We start from the raw sequence: 16,981 nt of genomic DNA, 5'->3' as shown, positions 1-16,981 counted from the left end.
AAGCCCAGTGAAAAGCCGAGAAGCCAAAATCCTTGGACTTGTAATGGAGCCGAAGTGAACTGCAGGGCAAGCTGCTGCTGCGAAAGTCGGCGGAAGTCGGTGGGAGGGATAACAGCGCTGATACCGCAAGTGAGATGTGCCGGTGCCGGCGCCAAGAGAACCTAGTTGAGGCCCTGAGCGAGACCTGTACCCAGTTGAACTCGGGCTCGGGTCGGGTCGGCTGTACCGGGCTTGGATCGAATCGGCTCACTTTTTTTTCCCTTTCTGGCGCCTGGCGTCTGGGATCTTCACAGCATTCCAGCAGCGGCCAGCTCAGCAAGATTTTCCTCGTAGCTCGTAGCTCGTAGCTCCTCCCCCTCTTCCAACAACAGCAGTCCGGATAGGCTCTAGTTTTGCAAGTGTAACCAATGACAAGTGTGCTTCACTTGGTATTATTCATCCTGACTTAGATCATTCTGACATGGACTCATCCTTGATTCCGCTAGTCCTTCTCATTTTGGTCTAGAATCTCTCGGCCCAGGTCCTTGTAGTCCTTTTTCTCCTTTGTCACTGCCCATGAGTCCTGTTTTTTTTGTCCTGGTCCTCCTTGTTCTATTCCTCCTAGGCAAATTGACTGATCACTTCATTCAGGCAGGCCACACACCTAATGATCTGAGGTGGACAGTGATAGAGCAAATTGACTGCCAGAGCACGACCAATGACAGGATATTATTACAAAAAGACCAACGATGGATATATCGCCTTTCCACCCATAAGACAGGATTGAACGATAATATCCTGTGGAACAGTCTGAAGCAACACTGTGAACCTGCATCATGACCTACCCGTTTACCAGTATGTGACATCCTTATAGGCTCTTATTAAGCCTTAACTGTATAAAATATAATGGAGCTATAACCATGCATAGGCGACCCCCTCCATGGTTACTACCAACACGTCCCATATGAGCCTCGCATACGATATGTAAATACTTTGAGCTATGCCCGTCACACTATATATAAATATTTGGAGCCGTGCCCTGCAAACATTTTGAAATATTTTTGAAACCTTTCAGCCATGACCATCACACGATATTACAATAACATTACATGTTTTCGCCTAGTATGGACACAAAGTGCAGGAGATACAACATTCGCTCCCACTCTTCACCATGGCGAAACCAGTAGTCTTTCTTCCTTTTCGCGCAATATATATTTTATCAAATCAAGCCACCAGATTTTTATTCACATACATTGTAAATACACTGTATTATAATAGTATTTTCCAGACTCTTCAATAGCAACAAAACGTTACACACAGCCAGTATACAATGCCACACGTGCCTGCGCTCTCTCCTCTGTTTTCTTCCTAGATGCTGCTCACAGAGCAAGACCGCCCGCACCTGGAACCGCTTACAGAGTATTTAAGCCTCCTCTCCACACCGGGCACATAACGTCAGAGTTCCGATGCGGCCGAAGTAGATATGGAGGCGGGTCCCTGACTTTGATGAAGTAAGTGGGTTTGTTGCAGGGGGGCTACTTAAACTCTGAATCACCGACACGCTGATTGCGGAGTCCTTTCGCCACCAGATCCGTGAGCTATAAGTGATCTCTGTCTTCTCTCCTTATCAGACAGTGTGTGACTATTGGTCGGGCCCCCACACGGAACTCATGGGGCACTTTCCAGAAGTTCTCTGAGTAAGAAACTTCTCAAGTACCAAGCATTTAACTATGTGCACCACGTAGACGGTGTATTGATCACAACGCGGTAACGCATATAAATGAGGTGTTTTTCTTTTAACACGAGTCACTAAACGCCACGCTCCGTCCTCACTACGCTTTTGCCCGCATAGAGCACGGACACCACGCTCCTAAGTCACAAGATACCATGTGCCATAAAAACATTTTAAAATGTTTTTGTTTGTGTGTTTGTCTGTCGATTTTCTTTCCCCACAGGAATGCGCCGATAGAGGAAACCATCCTCTACCACATGACGCACCTTAGCGTGTGCACCACATAGATGGTCTTCAATACACAATTTTTTAGACCACCACTTTAATTTTCACTCACATAAGGTCCTGATGAAAGCCAGCCCAATAAAGAGAGATTGGCTGAAACATGTTGACCGGTAAGGATATCGGAGTTACTAAAGACCTCCACTGATATCCGCCTCTCGTTTTTAACCACTGCCAAGGGCCCAAACATTAAAATAGTCCCTTTTGTTACCTGGGACACTTCGGACAGTTTATTAATTCTCACTCATTCACTTTCACTGCACACTCATTGCACAAAACCAGCTCCGCTGTATCCAGGCGGCGTTGAAGCACACTGTATGGTACACTCTGTACCTTGTGTGGGACCCGATGATGAAGCATGTCACCAACCAGGTTGGTGAGTGAGGGTCTTCTAAAAACAAAAATGTGTCTCCCCTGTACAAACATACGCTAGGAGCACCTTCCTTATAGCTAGGTCTCCTTGATATATACATTCTTTGCTAGCAGCCACGTCCCCAGTCAGTCTGACTATCCAGCCTTCGGCACTCATCTCCCACAGCTGCAGCAATGTGCCTCTTCCAGTACCTCCTGTGGAGTTTCCCGAACTATCCCTGGCATTGCACTCTTCTTTCTTGCTGACACAACATCACATTATCGAGGGTTTTGTTTTTTAAGGTCATTAAAGCAATGGCAGACTCATTGTATGAGTGCGCATATTCTGAAAATCTTTGATAGCAGTATAAATGATTGCTGAATTAATGAATATTAACGGTGCTTCACACACAGATTACACACCCTTCTAGACTAGGTACCCTTCTGGAGTTGCATGGGTTTTGGTTGCTTGGTTGTGGGAAGAAAGATGACTCAGGGAAGACACAGGGTTGCCCAATGGACCACCCAGAAATGTTTTCCCCTTATGGTTCCACCACAGCCCAATATCACTTACTCATGAGACTGCAAGACCACAACTTAAGGGGGCAAAACCACAGTGGAGAGAGGTCATAGTCAAAGGTAGGCTTGCCCGGCTACCACGGACCTCCATTCATTTAATGCAGAGACCGTAATGGAAAGGGTAGGCAGAGAAACCACTATGGGCATCATGGCTATTGATTTGGATGAGAAATCCCACAACAGGGACCATTGAAATACAATGGAGCATAAGGGTTTGCAATGGAATACCATTTACACGCATTTGGGCACATGTTGCAATCCAATCCACAGCAGAGTCCTGTGTGGCCCCTAAGAAACCTTGCACAGATGTTGTTGATGTACTGAATTTTAAAAGCTAGGTTCATTTCACCCATCACTATTTGGTTGTTCACAGTAAAATGCCCTAACAGGCATATGTAAAACCAAATCTGGGCCCTGTGATGGCTGTGCCACACAACTCAAATTACCCCTAGCCGATAAGGACCTGAAAGGCAGAAACCAGTCTGGGATTGCTTTTCTTCCCATCGAGCCTGCTGACACAAAGTTATATTAATTTATTTTTTCTCCGCAACATGCTAACCCATAACATGCATAACTATTATTTGCACGTTTACACATTATTTTGCAAGTTGTTTTACAAATTTACTGAAATAAGTGATTTATATGTATTTGATTTAGTTTAGTTGGGATGTGCCTCTAACAATCGCATGAGTGGGCCTAGGTGCCCTACTCCATTTTGAAAGTTAATATTATCTTTTTGTTTGTTGTGGATAACCTTTTTAGGTTCAGGTACCAGAATCTCAGTGTTCTTGTTAAAAAATTTATTTTTGTGTTACCTGTTTGAAGGTTATGTTTGTAGAAATTTGCTTGGTTGGATGATAATTCTCAGCCCCTGCACGAGATGGGAGGCAGAAGAGGCAAATACTCCTTGCTGAGACATCGTGAAGGATGCGATAATGAAAGAAGTTGGCACTGTATTACCCGCGAGAAGGAGGTGATACCGAGTACACTGAGAACACTGGTTTCTGATTGGTCCTATTCCCTGGGGACCTGCCGAATGTATCTCTTGGGAGAATGTTTATGTTTAAACAGTGTGAAATTGAAGTTAGTAAGTAGGATCATCCTTGCCCTGTCCACCTCAAGATCTTCAAATCGCTCCTAAGCAACACTAGAAAAACCATCACGCACACCTTAGTCACCTGAAAGTTGTAATATTGGAACACCCTCTATGTTGGGATCACCAAGCAACTCACTAGAAGGCTGAAAGCCATCCAGAACTCGTCAGCCAGACTCCTCCTCAATTTCCCACGCAGAACACACTCACACCACACCTCAGGGAACTACACAGGCTCCCTATTCACAAATGTGCTGAATTCTAACTCTTGTAACACCCCGTACGTTGGGATCACCAAGTAAATCACTAGAAGACTGCAAACCATCCAGAACTCGTCAGCCAGACTCATCCTCAACTTCTCACGCAGAACACACTCACACCACACCTCAGGGAACCACACAGGCTCCCTATTCACAAATGTGCTAAATTCTAACTGGTCACACACACATTCAAGGCACAACACAACTCAGGCCACAGCCACCTGATCTCCTTGCACCAACCACAAAGACAACTTTGTTCCACAGGACTCCATTTCGCACACATTCCACATATTCACAAAATCAGTTCAGGAGGACGGGGGTTCTCTGACACCGCTCCTAAAGCATGGATGACCTTTCACTCTACACCACAGCCTCCTCTTCTCTACTTAAATCCCCTAAGAAGCTGAAGTCCTTGCTTTTTAATTAACCAACCTGCAATAGGCCGGGCTCAGCACCAGGGTACCCTCCCGGGTGATAGTGTGCTTTACAAATACACATAACATAACAACTTTGCAGGCAGACACTTTTTTTCCTTTTCTTGAGATTCAATGCTCCTTACATTTCTGTTCATAGACTTAAATGTTGGAGCAAATGCATTTTTCGTTTTATTGATTGGAATCTTCATCTGGTTCCGCTTTCGAAACTATATTTTTTGACACCTGTTGCTATAAACTCTCATGACTTACCCACAACCTCAGATTAGCTTTAGGGAGTTTCTTCTCAGGGTAAAGGGATTTTCCTTATTTTGCATATGCTGTTCTTAATAACCTGTACTTGCATTTATCAAACCTATCTGCCTGGATTATATTCATACAAGCTGTATTCAGGTGACTCAGTTTACGATTTGAGATTTCAACTTTACTATATTGTTAATAAATGTTCATGGTTTGCAATTTACTCCTCTTTGTCGTTCCTGTGGGACAAAATCTGTATCACTGTCATTGACTTAATATTGGATGTATGATTTTAGCCTCAGTTCAAGACAAAGGTCTATCGAAGTGGACACAGTGCAAAGTTGAGTGTGTGCCAGGTTTGCTCGGTTCAAACACCATCCTTGTCCGTCATGCTATCAAGCCCTGGCAGCTTTTCACCAGGGCCAAGTCAAATATATAATTTTTGGGCCATGCCTGTAGTGGAGCAATGAGCAACAAAATGATGGACTGGAAAGCTACTGAGCCAGTGCCTGACATGCCATGTTCGCCACCACATGAGTCAATCTCTTCAAGGTCAGCCATCATCATTTCCCTCTCCACCGTTGAGCCAGCATGGTGACTTTTAAGACTTTCAGCGAGACCTTCCATGAGTGCCTTCTAATTCTCCTGAACTTCACTGGTGCTCATTCTGGCTCACTATAAGGGACATGAGCTGTTGTTGAACAGATGGCGTCATGAAAAGGCTTCCGTGGTCCTGCTAAGACACATCATCACTAGCAACCCAAGATCCAAGCAAAGGTCCAGTCAACAGGAGATGTTGTTGACCTTATGGATCATCCTGAAGGTCGCCTTGATCTTCTGCTTGGAGGGCTCTGTTGTGGTAAATGTCCAGTGGGTCTGGGTTACAGTATCTGACCCCACATTTGAATCAGGTGATCTGACCCTTTAAACTGGTTGTGGGTTGTTACTGGCTCAGTGTGGCTCATTTAGATAGCAGTGCACCGGCAAAGTAAAGGATAAAGTAAGCATCGATTAGATAGTATGTAAAGGACGCTTCACAACGCTTTGTTGTCAATCATAAAGTTGTAATTGTTCATTATAGCACAACAAAATGGTGGCAATGTGCTATTATACTGACCAAATCTATTACTTTTGAGTCCTATGGAATTGGGAATGCTTTTGAGAGAAGAGAGAGCACAAAGATTAGTGGACGTCTGAAAAATGTCCACATGCACAGGGATGGGATGGGTTCTGGAACTCAGCCAATGAATTCTTCAAAATATTTATCATTTACATCCAGGCAGCGGGAGAATTTGGTTCACTAACAAATGTGATGTCAGAGTAAGATGTAGCATCTCAAGTCCATCTTTAAAGAACAATGTGATTCAAGTGAGATTTGGACCAACTTCTTTGGGAGGGCCACAAATTTCAGTAAACATGCCTTATTGTGAATTCAGCCTCAGTCTACACCTGCCATAGTTGGGATTCAGCCCTAAGCAGCATGTTCAGCCGATCAGCATAGAGATGCCAAATACAGCTTCAGGCATCTTCAAAGAAATATACTATTATGTGAGTTCGATAAAGTTCTGGTAACCTCATCTTTCCATCGCACCCAAGAAATCTGCACAAACGGGAGTCCATTTGATACCCAAATGTCCCACCATACCCTGTTCTCACTCATATAATGATGGGTCTTGTGTGATGGCACCAACTCCAGTATAGAAGGTAGGCCAAGGCGAAGTTATTCCTGGAGCCTCTAAGTGGTTTTATGACCATATAAGTACAACATTGGGATAAAACTATTGGTGTACAAAATTGCAAAGTTGAGGCACTAGCAATCAATCAATCATTCAATCAGTGGATTTGTAGAGCGCTACTTGTCACCCGTGAGGTTATCCAGGCACTGGAATTATGACTATGCAACGTTTTTATTTAGTAGACTAGGGGGCATATTTACAAGCCCCTTGCACCACTTTTGCGTCACTTTTAACATGGGAAAAGTGACGCAAAAGGGCTTGTAAATCTGCCCCTAGGTTTCTTTATAATTTATTTAACAGTTTTATAAATCACTTAAAACCAAGCATTATGAGAGCACTTTACAAAGTAACGTAACAATGATGCGAAGGTCCTGCCGCTAACATGCACCCATTGGTCAATTGCCTTGAAGCAAAGATTTGATCCCAGATATATCGTAACAACATAAGAGAAGAAAGGAGAACTAGGCATGAGGGCATAGATGAAGAAAAGAGGATGAGGTGGGAAAGGATGGGGAGGAGGGAGAAGATGAAGTAGGGAGGAAGGTAAGGTAGGTAGGCTTAGAGAAGTAATAGGGAAGGGTAAGAGAAGGAGAAGGAAGCTGAGTAAAGACAATTTAAGGGGAGGCATTTTTAGGAGATACAGAAGGGGAGTGTGGGAAAACCAGAGAAGAGAATGGAGTGGGAATGAGTAAGTAGGAGGGTGAGGGAGGAAACGAGAGTGGGTCAAAGAGAAAGAGTAGGTAGGCACAGAGAGGGGAGCGCATGCAGAGGAAGTAGTGAAAAGTGGGAAAGAAGGCGGTAGGGTTTGGAGATTTGGCAAAGGGGCTTGAGGAAGGAAAGAGGAGGGTAGAGACAATGGGAGGAAAAGAGAAGGAAAGGATGGAGTAAGAATAAGTAGCAGAGGAGAGGAGTCAGGGGTGAGAATTGAATGCGGACCTAAATGTAATAAATCAAAGTCCAGAGCCATAAATGCAACCGGGGAAAACCACAATGGAAACTGGAAAGACAATGTTTCACTCCGGCCTCAATAAAAAAAAGCCTGATAAAGTCAATGTTAATTATTAACGTGCGGTGTTTAGCAGTCATGCGGTAAAGCCTGCTTTCCTTATAAAACTTTTTTATCTGAGGTATATTCCTGCTCTGGTCTGTAAGCGGCGTGGCTGGAGGCTAGAAGGATGGCTGACCCCTACTGACCCCTACTCGTAACTTATCCTCTGGCACCGCTTCTGAGGGAGGCGTGCCGAAGCCTGTGGTGAGCCCCAGTGGCGCACATAAGGTAGGTTCCCCACTGCCACAAAATCCTGTATATTTTTAAAACGCCGACAATTGTTAAAGTGCCTAAATAGTTTCTAGCTCGTTTCACGGACAAGTACTACAAATATTCCCCCCCTCCCCCGTCGTGTGTGGCAGCCCAGGATGAGACAGCTTCCCAGGCACACACACAGCCGCACCCGAGAACTTCACAGGTCTTTAAAAGACCATTTGCATGTTAATGAGGCCTTGCTGTTGTTTCACCCCTTCTAAGAGCCCCTGCAGCTCTACTCTGTCTATTGCTTAAAGATTCAGCCCCCCCCCCCCCCCGAAAAATGTGGCTCTAGTTGCGCCTCTGAAAGTGAGACCCTCACGCTGTGGCACTTAGTCTTAGAGCCAGACCTGGTCTGTTCTTCATATCAGTGTGCTGACCTGCGCATGCGCACATCTGTGTCTCGGGTGCTGTGCAGGCAGTGCAGCGGCCTGCCGCGAGCTCACAGCATGGGAAAGGTGCAGTCTGTATTGGTTTCAGAAAGAATGCTAAAAACAAGTCCCGCTGCTGACATCTGTCCCTAGCTACAGGCTGCAACTTTGAATGTTATTAAAGCTAACTCAGTGTTTCATTCAAGGCCGGGCTGGCCCTGCCGGGCCTCAGGCGTTTCCCCGAGAGGCTGGGAGGGTGGGGGCTGATTTTGTTAATGGGGGCTGATTTTGTAGCAGTGCAGCAGTTTTAAAAGCACTGCAGAGTTCCTTGTATATCCAGCAGTTTTCGGCTACAATAAAAGTGTCAGGATAACTCTGGTGATTTATGTACCTGTTGATAGGAGTTTTGTCTAGGGGTAGTTTCGACTCATCTAAGGTAGTGCAGAGGGTTAATATGACTGCCGCAAAGAGGGTGTACTATGCAGATCACAGAACTGTATATTATGTGTATAGCTTAGTGGGTTACTGCTTTTGTCACAGACATCCTTTTGTTACTGTGCAGTTCATAAGTTACAATTGTAATCTGGGTTAGAAAGCTATGTTTTTTTCCAGTCTTTCATTGTCATAATTTCGCTAAGAAGAGTTTGTTTGGGTAGAAATACATTCTTATTTCTAAAGTCCACTGTGTTATATTCTGAATCCTGACTTTGTGCTTACCCAGACTAAGCATTCTTAAAAAATACCTACCAGTATTGATGACGTGAATCCCACACCTTGTAGTTTCCTTTGTTTTATGGAACATTTTCTGTACACTGAGTTACACTCATATGATTAATTGTCTCTGTATGTGTGCGTGATGTGAAGTGCTTCGACACCCTACACTGGTATGAGAGGCGCTGTAAAACAAATGACATACATGTAAGAGAGGGTAGATGAGAGGCACAGTTGGAGGGTGATAGTACGGAAATATTTCAAGAGTCCCAGTGCAGACTGTTGTATCCTGGTGTACAGTAAGGTCACCATTTACTATGCTTTAAAAACGAATACAATTGAATATATAATGAAAAATGTGTTGCACCAATTTTTGCCATTTTTGCCCAGATATTCTTGGGGGGAGAACTCCCCAGCCGCCCTAGTAGTGGTCAGGCTTGCTCGCTCGCTATGCACCATATGGGGGCTGGTCTGACAAAATCTCCCAGGGCTGCTTTGGGTTCCCAGTCTGGCCCTGGTTTCATCCTTCTGAGGTCAATGAAATGAGCACATTTAATTCAGGTAATAGAAATGTCTATTACTTACAGCATTCGGAAAGTGGCAAAATCGTGAATGTATATGTTTTGGCAGTATGATGTCACTGAGGCCTGATCTGGAGTTTGACTGCCGATGAAGTATCTATTGGGATGGTAGACAATATCACCACCCCCATCTCTTCGGTACCACGCCCAACACACCTAGAGAAGACTGCCGGCGTAAAGGTCATCTCTGTACATTGAAGGGACACGCCAACCATATAACCAGTACAAGGACCAGTACAAGGACAAGAGGCAACTAAAGCCAAGTACATTTTTTTTTAGTTTATTTTTAAAAGGATGTAAAAATGTATACCATTTTAACCCATGGCACACAGTAAATGTCTCGCGGGGCATTAAAATGCTGCCAAGATTCATTTTTTTCTTGACCAGTAATCTGACTGCATTCACCGTGACTTTTAATTGTGAGTCATGCCCCTATGTTTAATTTTCAGGGGACATGCCAGTAAGTACATTTCTCTAAATTTTTGTCAATTTTGTGCAATTCTTGCGCAAATTTCATTAATATATTTCTGCGATTTCAACCAGTTCTTAAAGACATCCGCTTAGCATAAGCAGGAAAAAAAGGTGTGAATACCCCAGAAAAGTTCTGAAATATTCTCACCCCTACTACTGAATTTAGAACTATATAAATTCAACATTAACAGCTACATTTCTGTCACTCTCTCTCTCTCTTATGTATGTTTGCTTTCTTCTTTCTGCTAGTTTCTATTTACCTGCCCTGTAGAAAAAGAGCTAATTGACCCAAAGAGCCACTACTAGACCCTGGGTAGAGCTGTGCAAACAACCATTAAAACAAAAAAATAAAGTCACTTCAACCAGTGATCCATCCTCATGTTAGCCTATTTAACATCCATTATTGTTGAAAAAAATGTCATGAGAGATTATTTTCACTTTTCAACAACTTTACTACTCACCTTCACAGCCAGTGGTTGGGCTGCTTTCTGAATACAGGGGACCTCTTTCACAAATTATTTTTATGTTTCGCCTGCACTTGCGAAATCTCTTGTAAAGATTTTTTTTTTTTGGCCTTAGAGCACACACATTACTTACCATTTGCGTGCTTCCATGCCACTCGTGTTACCTTGCTTCTGATTCAGCAGCACCTCCTGCTTCCTCTTCTGAGATGTGTGTTTGTCCATTCCATGGAGCATGGACCTTGCACAGCGTCCCGTCTGTGTGGCCAGTGTCCTTCCACTGGCCGCACACTTCCCAAGGTACTTTTTTTTCACTTTCTTCCCAGCAGTGCATACGAGTGCATGTGTTAGTAAACATTCTCCTGTAGCAGCGTAGTTTAGGCTCCACCCTTCAAGGCACAGAAGCGCAATATTTACATGTACTTAGCACTATATACTATGCCTTAACTTTTTTAGCGTGGAGTCACGCCTTCAAATGTACTTCTTAAGTGTATTCACTGTAGAAAACTAGAGTCTTATAAACGTGTGTATATAAATGTTTAGTCTAATCATGAAAACATGTAGTTCTCACATATATTTACACTCATGTTTCAAGTCGTTTACATTCATTGAAAGTACCTTGCATATGTAACCATGAACTCGTTAATTTACATTGGCATTTATTCTTGGAGTTGTGCATACATATATGCTCATGTGTACAAATTGCACATTATAAATGTTTAGTTAAGTTAGCACAACTAGGCCTATTTCTTAACACGAAATATATTTTTCTTGCTCTGCATGTTCTTTTCCTTTGCAGGTGCGCCTTCGTGATTTCATAGCTAGAGAAGGGAGTACTATCGATTAGAGATCGTGAGACCTGGGAAGAGAAATCTTGGCAAGAACGGGAAGATCTAATTAGAAGAATAAGCCTCCTATTCATATTGTATCAGGGAAACGTATAGTTGCCAAACCTATCCGAGTTCTGTGGGATGGGAAAGTTTGGAGATGTTGCAAGTGTACTTGTGGAGTCAAACACCATTGGTCCTTGGAGGGGTGGTGCGAGATACGACTGATGCCGGGGTATCTGTGTGTTTTAATTAGTGATCACACTATTAGCAGTTAGAGCTGATCCTTTTGGACTTTGAGAGGTACAGACCACTTTGCTTCCCTTTTATCCTTGCCTGACTGTGGCTCTATGCTAACACTTATTTCCCTGGTTCAGAACATTTCTACTGAAGTCTTCGCTATGCTGACACCTTCCTGCATTTCTAAATTCCCCTGAGACCTATTATTCCAACCCATCCTGATTCTAGACTTAGAGCCTGACTAGATGACTTTCGATTCTCTCCATGTTTAGGAAAAAGGAGTGGAGTATCTTGAAAGAACTCCAATTCCAAATTATTGGCTTTTGTATTATTCTGACTGTTGTTATTTTATGCTTCATGCTATTGGGTCAGAATTGGCTCCCACACCTTAATTTGCTTGCTGTAATTCTTTGCATTTATAACATGTTCCTGAATTTTGCATTTCCTGAAATGATTATTGACTTGTAATAAACCCACTTAACTTTAGCTCCCGACTCCTGGTCATTATTGTGTGGCCAAATGGGTCACACAAACTTTAAATTGTTCATTTGAATGTCGACTCCCTTTTGCCCCTCAGTCAACCACAAAAATCGAAGGGGGGTGGGAGCACACTGCTACCTCCCAGCACAGTTCGCCCCTTTGCATCCTGGTACATGCAGTTCAATTTAAATGCTTACTTGAAATTTTGCAGAGTGTCTCACCAAAGTTGGTGCAGGTTAGTGCTGTTAATCTCTAGACACATGTGTTTCTGGATTTCATCCTTCTTCAGTAGAGATAAAACAAAATTCTTCTGGGGTTTGCTGAGAAAGCTGCCACAATCCTCTCAGGTCTCTGTACCTCTCCCTGGCGCACAGGTGCCTCCCATGAGCTCGTCAGCCCAGTGGCTCAAGGGAGCCTTTTTGAAACAGAAGGGGGATGGGAGCACACTGCTACCTCCCAGCACAGTTCGCCCCTTTGAACTGCATGTACCAGGATGCTCCCATCCCCCTTCTTTTTCAAAAAGGCTCCCTTGAGCCACTGGGCTGACGAGCTCATGGGAGGCACCAGTGCGCCATGTTTTTTTAGGTAGGGGGCCAATTTGTCAGGTTTGAGTTTATATAGTTCAATGGGCAAACCATTAGGACCCAGAGCTTTTCCTGGTTTTAACGCTCTGATTGCCGTGGCTATCTCATCTGTTGTAAAAGGACTCTCCAATACCTCTGTTTCAGAGTCAGAAAGGGTAGGTAATTGGATGTCCTCTAATAGGGCTATGGAGTCTCCTTCCGGGAGGGCCGAGTTGCTTCAGTACACTTGTGCAAAGTGGGTAGCGAACACCTGTATGGCTCCTAAGCTCTGGGACCAACCTATATGCCCTTTTTTTTTTTATCCAACCAGGCAATCAGTTTGCCCGCTTTGTCTCCATGGTCGTACAAACAGCCATCGTTATCTCTTGCTAAAGTTTTGGCAGCCTCTGTTGCTAGAGCTCTGTACTTGGCTTCTTTGAGCTGCAGTCTATAGAGAGCGATTTGATCATTGCCTTCATTAACTTCCTCCTCGAGTCGAAGCAGGTCGCGCTCACATGTGACCATCTGTTTTCTTTACACAGGCCCGCTATGGCTGAGAGGACATGCCCCCTGATCACAGTTTTGAATGGTTCCCACAGGGTAGATGGTGAGTGTACTGTGCCGTTGTTGTCCTGAAAATAGTGGTCGATGTTTTGGATGAGTGTAGCTTTAACCTCCGAATTGCGGAGATACCACAGGTTGATGGGCGCCACACAACCCACCCTTTTTTCACCTACAGTAAGGTGTGCCCACAAGGGAGAGTGGTCAGAGATACCCCTCGCCAGGTGTCTGATTTCTTGTGTTATGGTGTTGTGTTGTACGGGCAGAAGAATATAATCTATTCTAGAGAATGTGTGATGGGACCCTGAGAAGAAAGTGTACTGATGAAGGTCCGGATTGTGCATTCTCCAGAGGTCGGTGAGGCCAAAGGCCTCTGTGAAGGTAGGAAGCCAGTTTTGTCCAGGATTGATGTCTCGGGGTGGGTGGCGGTCTAGGACCCCCGACACAACTGCGTTGAAGTCCCCACCCACTATGAGCTGTCCTTCAGGAAGTGAGAGCAAGAGCGTCCCTAAGTCTCTATACAATTGAGTCTGAAGACCTGGCGGGATATATACCGCTAATAGTGTGAGGGTTTGCCCTTCCCATTGTCCCGAGATCCCAGCGAATCGCCCGAGTGGGTCGGGCCATGTGCATTTGATGCTGAACGGAAATGTGTGTCTAAATAGGATGCCTGCCCCACGTGAACCGGAGGTGAAGCCAGCATGCGCCACCATCGTGTAGCCCCATCTGTTTAACGCCTTACTGGAGTTGCCAATTAGATGCGTCTCTTGAAGCAACACAACGTCTGGGGAGTGACGCTTTAAGTATTGAAGCACTAAGCTTCTTTTTACCTTATCACCAAGCCCATTGACGTTCCAACTGATTAGTTTTAAAGTTCTTCCCCACCGCATAATTGCTGTAGAAAATCTTCAGGGCGGTATCACGCCCGCGTGCGATGTGGTGCAACCAAAGCATATAGTGCCAGTTCCTGCATGACCCGAAATCCACCCTCAGAACCTCCCACTCTGACAATAAGAATGCTTAAATTGACTAACATTAACATGCGTAACCCAAAGTCGCCCCCCCCTCCCTGCTACCCTGCCATGTAGGTTTGAAACTACCCACATACCCAACTAGCAGAGTGCCTATCACCCCAAGAACAAATCAAACAATTGACGGGCGGAAAAAGGTGCTAGCACCTGCTCCGGTCACCTAGGGAGAGCCCCCATCCCTAGGCCAGGTCTTTGAGGGGAATAGTAGAGCATATTTCAAAAAGGCCAATCCCACATCTCGCCAGATATCCCCCACCCGCCCAGCTCCAGGGAGTGTATACATTACAGTTCGTTGAGGCGGTTCCGCTGGATAAGGAGTTCAGAGTTCAGCCAGTTCAGTCTCTTTGAACCATTCGTCTCCCCGGACTGCTGGACTTTGATCTCCAGGAGCGCTGGCTCTGCTTGTCGGCATCTGATCTGCCATCCGCCGATCCCTGCGATCAGATATGGGTATCTCTCCAATCCCCACTCGCAGCCGCCGGTGATCTCCGAGCGGCTACCCCATCCAACCATTCTTGCACATCCGATGGGGTCATAAAGAAAAGGAATTTGCCGTCTGCTATGACTTGAGCTTCGCCGGGAAGAACATCATGTATTTAATTCCTCGTTCTCTGAGCTCTCTCTTGACTCCGTCGAAGGAGCGCCCCTCCTGCTGGACCTTAAGCGTGAAGTCAGGGAAGAACCACACTGTTGCATTTTCATACTGCAGGTCTCCTTGCACTCGGGCTGCCTGCAGGATCGCGTTGCGGTCCCTATAGTTGAGAATTTTAGCAATTATAGACCTGGGTGCTGCTCCCGGTTTGGGCTTAGGGATTGGTGCCCGGTGTGCTCTCTCAATTGAGAATAGGGAGGAGAGTCCCTTCGGCTTGAGGTGGTTTAAGATTAGGTCCTCCAGGAAGAGGTCCACACTTGGCCCCTCCGGGACCCCGACTACCCTGATGTTGTTGCGTCAGGCTCTCCCCTCCTGATCCTCGAGTCTGAGTGCCATCTGACGGTGTTGGTTGACCAATAGTTGCACTCGTTCCTCAAGCTTTTTCGTAGAAACTTGGAGGTCCTGTACATTTGTTTCCGTTACTGTGACTCTCTCCGTGGTTTTGTTCATGTCCGCTCTCAGCAGGTTCATTTCAATGGAGACTTTTTCGATTTTGGTCTCGAGTGTGGCTCCCAGCACCTGGATGGCCGCCATGATGGAAGTGAGGGACGGTTCGTTCTCTGCATTGGTCCCTCCCTGGGCTCCCTCGTCCGTGGTGTTGTGTTTGGGGACTGCATATTTATCTAGTTTATTCGTCTGCACTACTGTGCCGCCCTTGGGCTTCATCGTGAGAGTGATCATGTCCAGTGGACCCAGTGGGCGTACTATATCTTCGCCTTCACAGAGCCCGAGTTTTAACGAAGTTGCGAGCTCGTGCCACGGATTTCACAGTCTGCACTTTGGAATGGGATATGTACGGAATACACGATCCCCGGGGGGCCTAACAATATGCCCTGTTCGTCTTCCTTGTGGGTGGCGTATGCAATATAGGGGATGCCCCTGAGGCACGGAAAGGAGTGACTCTTCGCCCCTGGTGCCACTAGGCCTGCCTCCTTGTATGGCGCGTTGTCGATGCACAGAGACCGGACCCGTGACTCACCTCCCCCCTCGGCTCCCAGGATACGACGTCGGGGGCCTCCTTCCACAAAGTTCAGGGCCAGGTACACGCCAAGCAAGCTGGGTGGGCTGCGGAGGGGCCGTCAGAATGCAATCTCCTCGATGTGCAACAGTTTAGGCCCGCCACAACAGTCCTCGCCCCCACGTCCCACCATGTGCCTGCACTGGAAAGATGGCGTAGTGCGAGTGCAGTCCAAGGGGGCAGTCCCCGCACCACAGTCAATCACCGGTCCGGCGGCCCCTCACCTCCAACACACCGCAGACGTCGCATGTATCGAGGGAATCCCCGGGACCCGGTCCCTTCGCTCCAATATTAGTGTCGCTACTGCTCCACTCAGTCAGTCTGCCTCAGCGTTCACACATTGCATGCCAGCGTTCGCAGTCTGCCGATCTACAGACCGAGCTTGCTGCTTTAGGCCCCTGTACACCAGGTCCCACACATTCAGCTTCTTACCAGGCTCATGCGGCGGTAGGGCAGGCCGCTTCCGCCATCAGTATAGCAAGACTCGCATGGTGCCTCCTCAGGACATTCTGCCACACCTCTGCATCAGCAAGAGCAAGGACCTTCCAGAGAGCCCCTCCAATGCTTGAGGGGGCCAACCGCTTCAAATCGGAGCTCTCACGAGACCGCGGGGCACTCTTGTCTTCAGGCCCAGTGCCGCACGGCGACGCAGACCCCGGCAGCGCGAACCCGCCCCCTCACACGCACCAAGATCTACACGGCTGCCGGCGCTGCGGGATGGGGCCGCCGAACAGCACCGGAGACACTGGGCGCCGAGGTAGGCGGACTTTGCGTCGGCGTAGAGACCTCTGCTGGCTCCCGTCAGGAAGGGAGTCCGGAGACGGCCGTGCGCTACCCCTAGTCCGTGCGCAGCCTGTGCTGGCGGTCGCGGCTTTCTCTCAGGTGCAGTACGTCCCCTCGCACGTCTTTCCGCAGCCCGATTTTTCTGTGGTTTTACTCTGTGGTGGTAGCGTGTGTGGTGTGGGGCAAGGTAGCGTCCCCAGCCGGATTTAGGACAGATTTTGGGGTGTTTAGGGCTTTTCCCT

The 16,981-nt window shown here is 46.4% G+C and overlaps 1 protein-coding gene across 3 annotated transcripts in view; it reads left to right on the top strand.

The window, feature by feature from the left end:
• Positions 1-7,800: 7,800 nt before the first annotated feature.
• The window catches only part of LOC146772741 (proto-oncogene Mas-like), a 124,105-nt gene continuing 114,924 nt past the window's right edge, over positions 7,801-16,981 (top strand). Inside the window, exons 1-2 of one of the 3 annotated variants that reach the window (XM_085639019.1) lie at positions 7,818-7,962; positions 13,237-13,301. The gene's annotated coding sequence lies outside the window, so the exon portion shown is untranslated. Of the gene's footprint in view, positions 7,963-13,236; positions 13,302-16,981 lie in introns of all 3 variants that reach the window. The other 2 variants (XM_085639018.1, XR_014972297.1) reach the window with 2 other exon arrangements.

Source organism: Triturus cristatus, chromosome 12 (genome assembly GCF_964204655.1).
Source record: "Triturus cristatus chromosome 12, aTriCri1.1, whole genome shotgun sequence".
In the NCBI taxonomy this organism is placed as follows: Eukaryota; Metazoa; Chordata; class Amphibia; order Caudata; family Salamandridae; genus Triturus; species Triturus cristatus.
Note: the sequence above shows the minus strand (reverse complement) of the source record. Positions and strands in the feature narration are given on the sequence as shown.